Here is a 12,896-nt window from a genome sequence, read left to right as displayed (position 1 = left end):
TGCCCAGGACCCTCAACTCGCAATAGGGCTCCGCTGATAAGCTTCGAGGCGACGTGAAACATAAGAGATTTCAAGGTTAATGTGGAAAACAAGAGGAAGTTTCCAGGAATGCTGACGGACGGTGGCTTCTTTCGACAGAGATTTCTCGACGGGGGACTACGAAAATGAAACCCGGGGAATAGCTACAAGAAAAGAAAAGAGATAACAAAAAAAAAAAAAAAAAAAAAAAAAAAAAAAAAAAGGACTCCGATGGAAGACATCCCTACGAAAGCCGATATGAAGGCGTCTCGCAAGGTGACCACCTTCAACCTTCAAAGCTGCTTCCCCTGCTGACTCAGCCTACGACGCTCGACCGTTGTGATGTCACACAAGCAGCATCTACACCGAGGCACGTCGAACTCCTCTGGGATTGTTGTTCAAAGTCATGCTATGTAACAATTTTTTTCTGAAGGAAGAAACATATGCAAGATGCAAAGGGACACACACACATACACGCAATATGTCAGGTTAGAAGTCACAGCTGTGCCTCTGTTGACCAAAGCAGGGAATGAAGGAACAAATACCTACCTAGTTGTCAGTCAGTTGTGGTGGGTCGCGTCCAGAGAGTAAGGACGTCGGGTTAGCAAACCTATAGCCAAGATTCTTGCTAAGAACCAGAAAACTCGCTTTCTCTGGAAGTAATTTCAGAAGCTAATATATACTATATATACATACATATATATTATATATAAATATAATATATATAATATTTATTATATATATATATAATATATATATATATATAATGTATATATATACACACACACACACATATATATATATATATATATCTATATATATATATATATATATATATATATATATATAAACATGTGCATGTTTGCAAGAAAAGGACAATTTTACACTGTTCTCCTGGGCAGGGTTTAAGAACTGGCATCCTATTGTGTAACACCTAAAAGGCTTACTGTGTACCTTACATGATTAAATACATATTATGTATATAGTAGAAGATCTTTGCCGCCAGCTTTCAATGACTCTCTTTGTAAGAAGTCCTACGAATCCTTCTTTCTGTTATTCGCGGTCAAAATCGACGTCTTGACCACTTTGATTGTTTGCCGAATTAAGCAGATTCACGATGACTGGTTAAAAATTGAATATCAAGATTGTAAGCCCTTTTGTTCTGTTTTCGGAGAGGGAGCTCACCAGTGTAGAACTTCAAGAGCGTCCAGCATTTCCAGAAGGCATTCGACGTTCGTAGAGCACCTGAAATCCAGGAAGAGATGTTTCCCTTAAGGAATTAAACAACAGCTGGCAGACTGCGGTGAAAGGAAAAGAAGGATTTAGCGTAAAACGTCTTCTCACAACAGTACTGAGAACATCTCCAAATAACCTGGATTCAATTGCTTTCAAAGAGCAAAGAAGAGTCTGGAGAGCTGTGTAAGTATTTGTCTGTAAGAATACTATTTGAGAACACTCGGATATCGAATTCAGAGCAGGCATTGGATGCATCCACAAGTTCTTGACGACAAACAAGTATGTTTCTCAGAATACTTAAAAGCCAACTGGGTTGTGGCGGTCCTGCGTATAACCAAGGACGACAGGATTACTCAATTTCGTTCGTGGAGATCACGATGCCTAGCTCGACGAATAGAAAGCTGGAAATTAAGCGCAACAGCACTTTAATACGCAACGAGGATAAAATAAAAACAATTTTATGAATTAGAATAGGCCACTTCAGTTTGCATTCTACATAACTCTACAGTACTGCCTCTCGTAGGGCTGATTTTGGACACTGAAATCTACTTAAGGGCCATCAATGTTTCCAATTGGGAATCAGGCAAAGAGGGAAAAACTGCAAGGCTATAATGGGAAAGGAAAATTAGGAGCAATCTGGTGCCATCTAGGAATTCGCGATACGTAAATCTTTAACAAAGGGAGTAAAAAAAAAAAAATAAATAAATAAAACCTAGCAGTAGAGAGATTACGCGACTGGTCGAATAATAACAATTTAGAAATAAGGACTGATGCAATCAGGAAACTGGCACATACAGAGGGGCCCCTCTACGAATCAAAAGACATTTCAACTCAGTTTCCAGTGGGCGAAGGGTGAAGGTAGTAATTGTCTGTGCCCTTTGGGAAGATCCACCTGCCCTATCTGGATGATTTGGTATTTGGTATTTAAATCCTGGAGCGAGAAGAGAGATGGGGAGTTAGGGTTAAAAAGGGAGAGAGAGAGAGTGGAAAAAAACTGATACTTGTGAGTTGGACAGAAGTTTTTTGTAATGAAGGAACGGTGTGAAAAGTAGAAGTATTTGATGACCAAATTTCTTGCCAGCGAACTGAAGACGATTTTTCTTATCTTTAACTGTGAACGAAAGATATGGGAGTCAGCACCCAACCTCACTTTTGAACATCTACCCTGCTGTATTTAAACATGCCTGTATATGATCCGAATAAGCAAGAACTGAAGCATCTATATTTTTAGAACACTTTTTACATGCAAATAGAAACGATCCAGCGAAAACAAATAACACTAGATTGCAGATAATTACGCACATTATTGGAAAAACGGAATCTTTGAACTATGAATCCGAAATGTTGACGTTCATTTTTTCTCTTTCTAAGATATCCTAAATTCGCAACTGTTGTTAACCTTTCAGACGAGAGAGGTGGGCGTCTTTCTTTCGAGACACTCAAGTTTTAAGAATAACTGTAACTGAAAGAGATAACTGGTTGGTTGGTTGATGAAGCTGGTCTTATGACAGCAAGGCCCCTCGCCCAAAGGCAGCTCTTGTGTGTGTGTGTGTGTGTGTGTGTGTGTGTGTGTTAAGGCGTGAAAGGGACTAAGAAGCCTCTGGACTTAGACACACACATATGGGCTTGCGCACGAAAAAAAAAAGTTCCTCTGTCAGTTTTACAATCTCTTGGCCCCGTAAGCGGTTAGTGCTGTCAGTGAACGTCACGTAGTGCACTGTAGGCATTATTGAAGGGCCTTTCGGCCCCCTTGCTGCATCCCCTTTCATTCCTTTTAATGTGCCTGCGTTCATACTCTCTTCCTTCCATCTGACTTTCCACTTTCTCTAACAATTGTTTCATACTGCAACTGCTTTTGAGGTTTTCCTCCTGTTACACCCTTCAACCTTCTTACTTTCAATTTCCTTCCTTCGCTGAATGGCCTCATAGGTCCCAGTGCATGGCCTTTGGCCTAAATTCTATATTCTGTTCTACAATCCCTTGGTAAAAATCGCAGGTTAGCAGCCTGACGCCTCTTGCCAAAATCTTTTTCAAGAAGCGGCTGAGGGACATGACACCCTGAATTCGATCCTTAGCACTGAGCAGATACCCAAACTCGATGGAAGCACTGCAGGACAAGCGAAATTGATCGAAGAATATTTAAAGTTAAGTATATCTTTGGTTCAACTACACCACTGAGCTGAGTAACAGCTCTCCTCCTAGGGCCGGGCCGAAGGATTAGATATTTTTACGTGGCTAGGAACCAATTGGTTACTTAGCAACGGGACCTACAGCTTATTGTGGGATCCGAACCAACTCGAGAAATGAATTTCAATCACTAGAAATAAATACCTTTGATTCCTCGTTGGCAGACCCTGAGATCGGTACTCGAGCACGTAACCAACTCATCCAACGAGGAACTGGAAAAATTTCAAAATAGAATAAATTTTGCTTACGGTATTGCAGTATGAAAATAACTCAAGCACAAGTGCAGTTTCCAGTTCTTAGCTTGTCACAAATTTCAAGTTGTGAAAAGTGACTGACTTCCAGTTAAGGATCAACATTGGTATCTTGTCAGAAAAACTGAGATGAAGTCTTAGAACTATATAGGCTTCGTGCTATACTTACGAATGTTTATATGATTGCCTGAGTGTACTTCATTTTCTGAATGATTTTTTATTCTAAAATAACAGTGTTATAGATTTCTAAAGATCTAAAAGTCTTCGTTACTTCTGATTTATCCTGAACGTCCTTTATTGCTTCAAACTGCTGGCGTTGGAAAAGAAACTCTCAGGATGAAACTAGATATCAGTTTCACATTCAGTTACGTTTAGGTGTATAGTATTTGATCTTTGGTGTTCAAATGAATTCGAGACGACAGCTTCGACACTACACCCACTCCACATGCGAGCCATGTGCAGCGGGCGTATTATACGCGGTTGTTTCACGCCTAATGTTGAGGTTTGATTGCTGAACATTGGAAAAGGCTCTTCTGCAGACAGTCCTTGATGTGCCATCTAAAATACTATCATTCGTTCATCGCCAACTGCATTCTAATGACCACTTACAAAGGCCTTTTGGTAGCTCTTGTCATCCTAAATGACGTACTTGTTTTGCAGTAGCATTGTATGTAAAGAAAATATCGTAAAATAGAGTATTTTTCTAATATAAAACACAGTTCGCAAATTCAAAAATGTACCTTATATCAAGATTTATTAATGCAATACCGAATGAGATGTTGCCCTTATCATTTTTTAGATGGAACACGATTCCATTTTTTTAAAGCTTATCCGATTAACCCTGAGTTACTGAAAAAGGTTTCCAAAGAACCTGTTGACTAGGAGAGGCTCCTAAAGGTAAATTTTGAATCTATTGCCTAATAAAAAAAATAAATGTCTGACATTGGCCAAAAGTCCTACGTTTATTACTTTCGTTATATCTCCTAGATTTTATTATTATTATTATTATTATTATTATTATTATTATTATTATTATTATTATTATTATTATTATTATTAGTTGTGCCTCTGGTGTTTATTACTCGCGATTGGAAACGAAAAAAAACCCTGTAAGATACATTATCTATCAATGAAATAAGCTATGGAAGTAGTGTCAAATTAGCATTCATTGTTCTCCGTTCACCACGTTTTAGGAAATCTTTGGCCATTGAGAGAGAGAGAGAGAGAGAGAGAGAGAGAGAGAGAGAGAGAGATGGATGGATGTCCTTGAAGATCATGTACGTATGTAAGCCCTGCGTTGGTGGCAACGATGAGGTGTTGACGAGGGAGAGCCGAAAGACCTTCGTCATTCCCGTCAACAAGGACCATTGCTGTACACCTGTCATTAGGGGAGTCGAGTTCCATCTCCTTCTCCTTCAGAATATTGAATTTCAAACGTGACGCAATAAACCCCGTACTGGGTGCTAATGCCACTGTAGGCATTACCTAAACCTCTTCACAGCGTCCCTTTCGGCACCAATCTGCAACCCTCTTTCATTGCTTTCACTGTAATTCCGTTCATAGTCTCTTTCTTCCATCTTGCTATCCACCCTCTCCTAACAATTGATTCGTAGTGCAACTGCTTTGAGATTTTCCTCCTGTTACACCTTTCAAACTTTCCTGCTCTCAGTTTCCCTATCAGCGCTGAATGACCTCATATTTATAGCTCCCAGCGCTTGGCCTTTGGCTTCAATCGTATATTCATGTCCTATCCCATGACGCAATAAGGTAGTAATCGATTGAATGAGGTGTTCATTGCAATGCTGGGCTCGTGGTAAGATTCTGATGGATTGACCGTAACTATTAATAGTCACTTATCTGTAATATAGACGAGAGAGAAGTAGGCAAGATTCCCTTTGAGAAATAAGAAGAAATCTGGCGGGAAAGGATGAGAAATGCGCTATTTCTTCTGCTCATTTTCCGCTTTGGAATGTAACTCATGACGTCTCTGTCTGAAAAGTCATTTCCATGGAATGACGACATTCAAAGATATCATCAACTGGAGGCACAGCAGCGAAAGCCACTTCCATTCATTTCAGTTATGAACGAATGTCCGGGTAATGGTATCCCTCTAAAGCCTTGGAAAATATATGATCATGATAACTGAGTGATCTGGGGAAAATAATTCCCCAAAATCGAGCCAAGTCGTAAATAAGTTATCGAACTATTCTTTCTAAAGAGCATAGTCAAGAAAAAGCTTCCTACCTCGTGGGCACATGGAGGAGGACTCCGTAGGGAGGTTATTGCAGTTAGTGCACCTCATTCGGTGCAATGTAGGCATTACTTAAGGTTCTTTGCAGCGTTCCTTCGACCCCAAGCTGCAACTACTTTCATTCCTTTTATTGTACCTCCGTTCATGTTTTTCTTCCATCTTACTGTCCACCCCCTCCTAACAATTGTTTCATAGTGCAACTGCTTTGAGGTTTTCCTCCTGTTACACCTTTCAAACCTTTTACTGTTCATTTCCGTTTGAGCGCTGAATGGCCTTAGTTGCCCCAGTGCTTGGCATATATTAGCGCCTTAGTGGCGTGGTCGGTATGGTGCTGGCGTAACACCTCGGTTGCCGCGAGTTCGATTCTCGGGCATTCTACTGAGGTGTGAGAGATGTGTATTTCTGGTGATGGAAGTTCACTCTCGACGTGGTTGGCAAGTCACGTAAAGCCGTTGGTCCCGTTGCAGAATAACTACTGGTTCCATGCAACGCAAAAGCACCATACAAACAAACAAACAAACAAAAATCTATATGAATCAAAATAAAAAACATGGAGGAGGAGGAGAGGAAGAAAATACAGTTTCCATTGGGCTCTGCCCCCATTCGCGCTTCGCTCAACATCAGGAGAAAATGATGAGGGTCCTCGGAACTGATAAGACGCAAAGACAGCGGAGTTAGTACATGAGACTCGTGAAAGGAGACGAATGAAGAAGGAATCTTAAAGAGGAAGAGAATTCAGGAGAAGAGTGGGGAATGCAAGGAGGCTTTTGGAACTCTATACTGCCCTTCCAGTCTTGAGAGACCAGTCAGGGGATTTTCGTTGCATTGTAACTGGACCTTTTTGAAGATTTATTCTGACGATAAGGAGGATTTTCTTGCAGTACCTCTGGTCTATTCTAGTACGTATTTTCCTGAAAAACGGGTTGACCTTCGAACCATTCGAACTAGTTGAAAGAAAGATCATTCTTCCTTTGCATTACAGTGACAATCGTGACATCCCTTTTTTTTCTATTCTTTTTTTATTTTAGTCTTCTGTAAAAAAAAGTATTGTGCCGGTTTTATCTTTCAGTCCGTCCGCAGTTTAGTCTGTCCGCTCTCAGATCTAAAAACCTGCTAAGGCTGGAGGGCTGCAAATTGGTATGTTGATCATCCATCCTCCAGTCATCAAACATACCAAATTACGGCACTCTAGCCTCAGTAGTTTTCTTTATTTTATTTAAGGTTGAAGTTAGCCATGGATCGTGCATCTGGCAGCACTTTTCGGAGGCATTGGACGCACCTCACTCTACCGCATCTGGTGATAAATGAAACGCTACCGGTCATAGCTGATGTTTTTATACAGCATTATGTTGTACAGAAAACTCGATTGCCATTTTTTTACTTGTTTTTTGTTATTCGATTCCATTCCAAAACATACTGAAAATATAAACAGTGGAATAGTGACAATTAGCTTTGATTTCAGACACTTTCGATAATCAATGTAGTTTTTGCATCGTTTGCCTCGTAATAATGATAACTTCTTTGTTGTCTAATCTTTAGTGAAAACAGTCAAGAAAGTTGAAGTCCTGTTAAATAAAAATCAACTTTGATCATGTCCTCCTTACGTCACTTCGAAGGAATATATCCCACAAAGTAGCACTGGCAGGAAGGACTACTTTGCACGTGTTTGTTCCATGGTTTAAAATGTCTGCCAACATGGAATTTCATTTCCACGAATTTGGCAAAAGATCAGAAGATTCGCCCTCTTGAAACTGTCTTCAAACCTTATCTTCGAACTTGGGTTATTTTATGTATGCTTCGGACTCCTGCCAATGTCCGTTTATTGATGAATCAGCTTATGTCGGTGATTGATAAAAATAAGCCTTTTATCAGTGAAAAGTCTGAAATCCTTCGTGTGTGGAAAGTACGGCATATGAGAGGCCAGGCATCAGCGGCTTCTACAGATCAGTGCTCGCATTCATTTCCAAGCTCCCCCTAGGTGGGTAGTGCCGTCAGTGCACCTCACGCAGTGCACTGTAGGCCTCACATAAGGTTCTTTGCGGCGTGCCTTCTTCCCCTAGCTGCAACCCCTTTCGTTCCTTTTACTGTACCTCCTTTCATCTTCTCTTTCTTCCATCTTACTTTCCACCCTCTCCTAACAATAGAGTCAGTGCAACTGCTTTGAAGTTTTCCTCCTGTTACACCTTTCAAACCTTTTACTTTCTATTTCCATTTCAGCGCATAATGCCCTCATAGGTCCCAGTGCTGGGCCTTTTCTCTAGTTTCTATATTCAGTTCAATTCATTTCCAAGCTGACATTCCGTACTGCCTTAAATACAGCAGGATTATTTTCTCTTGGCTAATCATCTGTTTTGTAGGTCTAGCGTTCTGAATGCCATCTTAGCCTAGGAGGCCACAGAAATACATTCATCTAAGCGCCAAATCACAAGGTTATCGATAACAACGGAAGATTAGAAGAAAAAATCGTCATTCTGGAGTTCTGGAATCATAAGAAGAGACTGATTCCAGAGTATAGAATGTTTATATGCGTCATCGTTTTTTGACATCTCAGGTCTGAAAGCTTTGTGCCACTCAAATCCCGAATAACCACCTTCTCCGAATGGAGGAAGAGAGCCAAATATGAACGTGATCAGGTAATTAATATGATGCCATATCCGACACCTGACGATGAGCGAGATTCGTTGTTTCAAAATCCCCGTAGTGGGGTAGTGCCGTCAGTGGACCTCATGCTGTGCACTGTGGGCATGACTTAAGGTTCTTCCGCCCCTACCTGCAACCACTTTCATTCATTTTACCGTGCCTCCTTTAAATGTTCTCTTCCTTCATCTTACTCTCCGCCCTTTCCTAACAATTGATTCATAGCGCAACTGCTTTGAGGCTTTCCGTCTGTTGCACCTTTTAATCCTTTTCACTGTCAATCTCACAGGTCCCAGTACTTGGCCTTTGGCCTAAATTCTATATTCAATTTCACATTCAAATGAACGTTCAATTCTGACGTCACTGATGCATTGCTTTCATTTTACTCAGCAGTGCAACCAGTGTCTTGGGAAGTGTAGCTGCGGCATTGGAAAGTGATGATGAGTAGAGGTCCCGGTTCGAATAGCCACGTATGCAGACGGGTCAGCCTCCTTGAGGACGGGAGGGAGAATTTGGTCAGCTCTGCATGACATGGGAAACTGGGAATGAATCCGTCGCGTCCCGAGTGGGCGGGAGTGTCGCCATAGCTCGGTTCTCCTGGCAGAGGAATTTCCTTCAGTCTAGTTTTCCAGGACAGATCCATGAAGGGAAAAAATTGTGACGTTAAAAGGGAATATACGTTTCTTTTGTTTTGCCTTTCACTTAAGATAGACCATGAAGTCAACTGATTATTGAAAATGGCTGAAACCAAAGTACAAATCTCTCGTAAAAGGACAATTTTTTATTTTTATTTTAGCATGCAATAGTGCCTCTAGGAACACATGCCATTTGTAAATTGCATATCTTTACTCAGATGAGCACTTTGAAAACTGGAAGGGGTGTGAGTGAAAGAGATATCTTCGAAGCGAAGTAAGGGAAAAACTTGTGACGTTAAAAGGGAATATACGTTTATTTTGTTTTACTTTTCACTTAAGGTAGACTATAAAAATGATGTTATTAATAAAATATTCCAGTAAAATGTCGTAAAAGTCAACTGATTATCGAAAGTGTCTGGAAACAGATAAAAAAATTACTAGCAAAAAGGAAATTTTTATTTGAATATGCGATAGTGCCTCTGGGGACACCTACTATTTGAAAATTGCACATCTTTACTCAGATGAGCATTTTGAAAACTGGAGGGGAGTGTGAGTGAAAGAGAAAAGATTCTCCCTTTGGTCAAAGATACGAAGTAAAAGGCCCGATGGGCGTGAGTTGTGAAGTCAGATTGGGCGCCCACACCAGCTTCTCAAGAGGTCGTTGCGTAGGCAAGAGTGGGGGAACGATAGTTCACGAAGTGACCTTTGCGACTGGCGACAACTTCTGTCGTTACTAAACGAAACAACTTAAAAATTTTCCAAAAAATGAATGAGAATGTCTCCTAACATTTGGGAAACAGCCGCACAGAGAATGTCTATGTTCAAAATGTTCCAAAAAATGAATGAGAATGTCTCCTAAATTTAAGGAAAAAGCCGCAGAGAGAATGTCTGTGTTTGTTCCGGGAATTATATCAAATATATCCTCACCTCTTCCAAACTTAAGGGAAGGCTTCATTACTCGAAAATATAGCCCAGTCATCCTGAGTCATATATTTCTATTTGCCATCAGTGGGCTCAAGAGCCAATGAATAGATATCAGTCTAAAAGAAGAAATGCCCTTAAGGCTTCCTCGCTGACTTCTTACACCTGAGCTGCTAAGCCAAACTTGAAGTCGTAATGAGGGAGAATGATTTCAACTCTCCATTCCTACACAAGTGAGGATTTTCAAGTCTTGACGGTGACTATTGTAGGAAATCATTGTATTTCTGTTGCTGTCGTTTGATGAATATAATTCTCTGATTTTAAGATTTGCTGTTAAGGTAAACCCCGTAGGGTGGTAGTGCCATTGGTGCACCTCATTTTGTGCAATGTAAGGCATCAGTTAAGGTTCTTTGCAGCGTCCCTTCGGCCCCTAGCTGCAACCACTTTCATTCTTTTTACTGTACCTCCTTTCATATTCTCTTTCTTCCATCTTGCTGTCCACCCTCTCCTAACAACTGTTTCATAGTGCAACTGCTTTGAGGTTTTCCTCCTGTTACGCCTTTCAAACATTTTACTATCAATTGGCCTTAGTTGCCCGAATGCTTGGCATAATACAAAAAAAAAAAAATCTGTTAAGGTACGTGTTACTATTCAGTTCTGGGTGGTGAATTATCTTTTAGTTATCGTAGGGTTCAAACAGAAGCTGCGTTTTGTTCGTCCCTCCTTCAGATGCAACAGCTGTGTAGAGACAACCAAACTAATTAACTAAGGTATCATACGTATGCTTCCTTCGACGTCACACGGTCATTCATTCAGCGCATGCGCCTTTCGGGCCTTCGCACGTTGCCTTGTACTGTTGGGTTTTTCATAATCATGGGTGATCATTAAGTAATTAGCGTATATTGGTGTATTTAGGTAACATCGAAAAAGCCTTAATAAGAACAATAAAAAAGAATTTCTATAAAATCAATGCAGCTGAACCAGCAGTCTCCTTCAATGGAACATAATTTACATATACTTACATTCACAAAAATGTACAGATAACTTAAAAACGGAAAATATTCCTCCAGTTATATCTTGCATGAAGTTTTGCACTAAACGAAGGTCTAAACGATGCTTATATCTATATCTTAACGGTGTGATTATTTTGTATACATGCAGGAAAAAGCAGCATTAGAAAGGTTACTGAAGAAGAAAATAATATCTCCATCAGTGGTATGAGTCAAGAAGATCTCTGCAAGACGTAAGACTGTTGATTACAGGAAAGAATGACAATGAAGGGACCATTTCCTTCGCTAATGAAAACAGTCTAGCTGCAATGGGAGAGACGAGCTGTTTTCCAACTTCTGACCTCTCTCAAGGGTATCGTCAGATACTAATAAAATGCTAACATTAGCCATCCTGGGTCTACTAAGCATCGTAATGCGCCTATAATTATTTGATTGGCTGGTCAGGAAGTTCAGTAAAACGCACTGGTGCAGAGGGAGGAAGGTCAGTTCAAACGCACTGGTATGCAAGGTGTGCAGCCTGCTTAGGTGACTCCCAGAGATTGTGTAAGAACTTTCCTGAACTCTGTGATTCATTCGGTGCTGCATTCGCTTCTCACCTGCGCGGTTCCGAGTTCCATTCCAACCTGAGGTAGAGAATTGCTTTTGTTTTCCACGCGATAGCACATAATGCAATACGTGTGCGTATGGATAGTATATGTGAACAGCTATGATTATGCGGTATACACACACACACACACACACACACAGAGAGAGAGAGAGAGATATATATATATATATATATATATATATATATATATATATATATATATATATATATATATATATTATGCCTTAAGTAGTGTTATTTATTTATTTTTTTTAATTTTTTTACAGACATATCATAATTTTGTATGTTTTTCTGTAATTTTTAAATCATTTTAGCGCTTAGTATGTTTTTCTTTTTAAGATATTCATAAATTTTTAAATGTTCTACATTCTGATGTTGATATTCATTGAATTTTTAAAAATTGCGTAATTTTTATGAATTATGCAGTGCGTAGTTTTAATGTTCGTGTGTTTATCTTTAATTATAGCCTTGAGGATGTGACTATGAGTCGTGAAACGTCGGCGAAATAAATGTACCTGAGTACGATGCCTTTACCTGATGAGATGTACCTAGAGCTGCAGCTCCGTCGTCTAAGGATATATATATATATATATATATATATATATATATATATATATATATATATACATATGTATATATATATATATATATATATATTATTAATATATATATATATTATATCCCTAACCCCTCAAGTATAAAAGGCCCATTAAAACACTCTGGTTTAAAGCTAAGGACTTATATATTTCGGTGGACTGACTTCCACCCTTATCAAGTAATGAATGACATAAGTAGTTACATTGGCGAAATATGTAGTGGGAGATATGTCCTTAGGTGATGCATGGAGCCACCGCTAAACCACTGTTGTTTCTGTCAGTTGTCTTAATCCGCTTCATCGTTGCCTTAAGGAAGATATTGTCAGAGTCCCAGGCTCCATTGGGAAGGTTGATCCTATTATCTTGTTGTTTTCTCAGTGAAGATTATTTACATATACACACATATATTTGATAGAAATAATCAACACACAATCACGTGTGGAACAGAAATAAATTCCTGACTCATATGAGGATCGAACCCAGTTCTTTGAAAGACCAGACTGCTGCTAGCCAGGCCACAGAGGTCATAAAAGAAAGTTGGAACCTG

This window comes from Macrobrachium nipponense, chromosome 32 (assembly GCF_015104395.2).
Source record: "Macrobrachium nipponense isolate FS-2020 chromosome 32, ASM1510439v2, whole genome shotgun sequence".
Classification (NCBI taxonomy): domain Eukaryota; kingdom Metazoa; phylum Arthropoda; class Malacostraca; order Decapoda; family Palaemonidae; genus Macrobrachium; species Macrobrachium nipponense.
The sequence above is the reverse complement of the archived record's forward strand: the minus strand, read 5'-3'. Positions refer to the sequence as shown.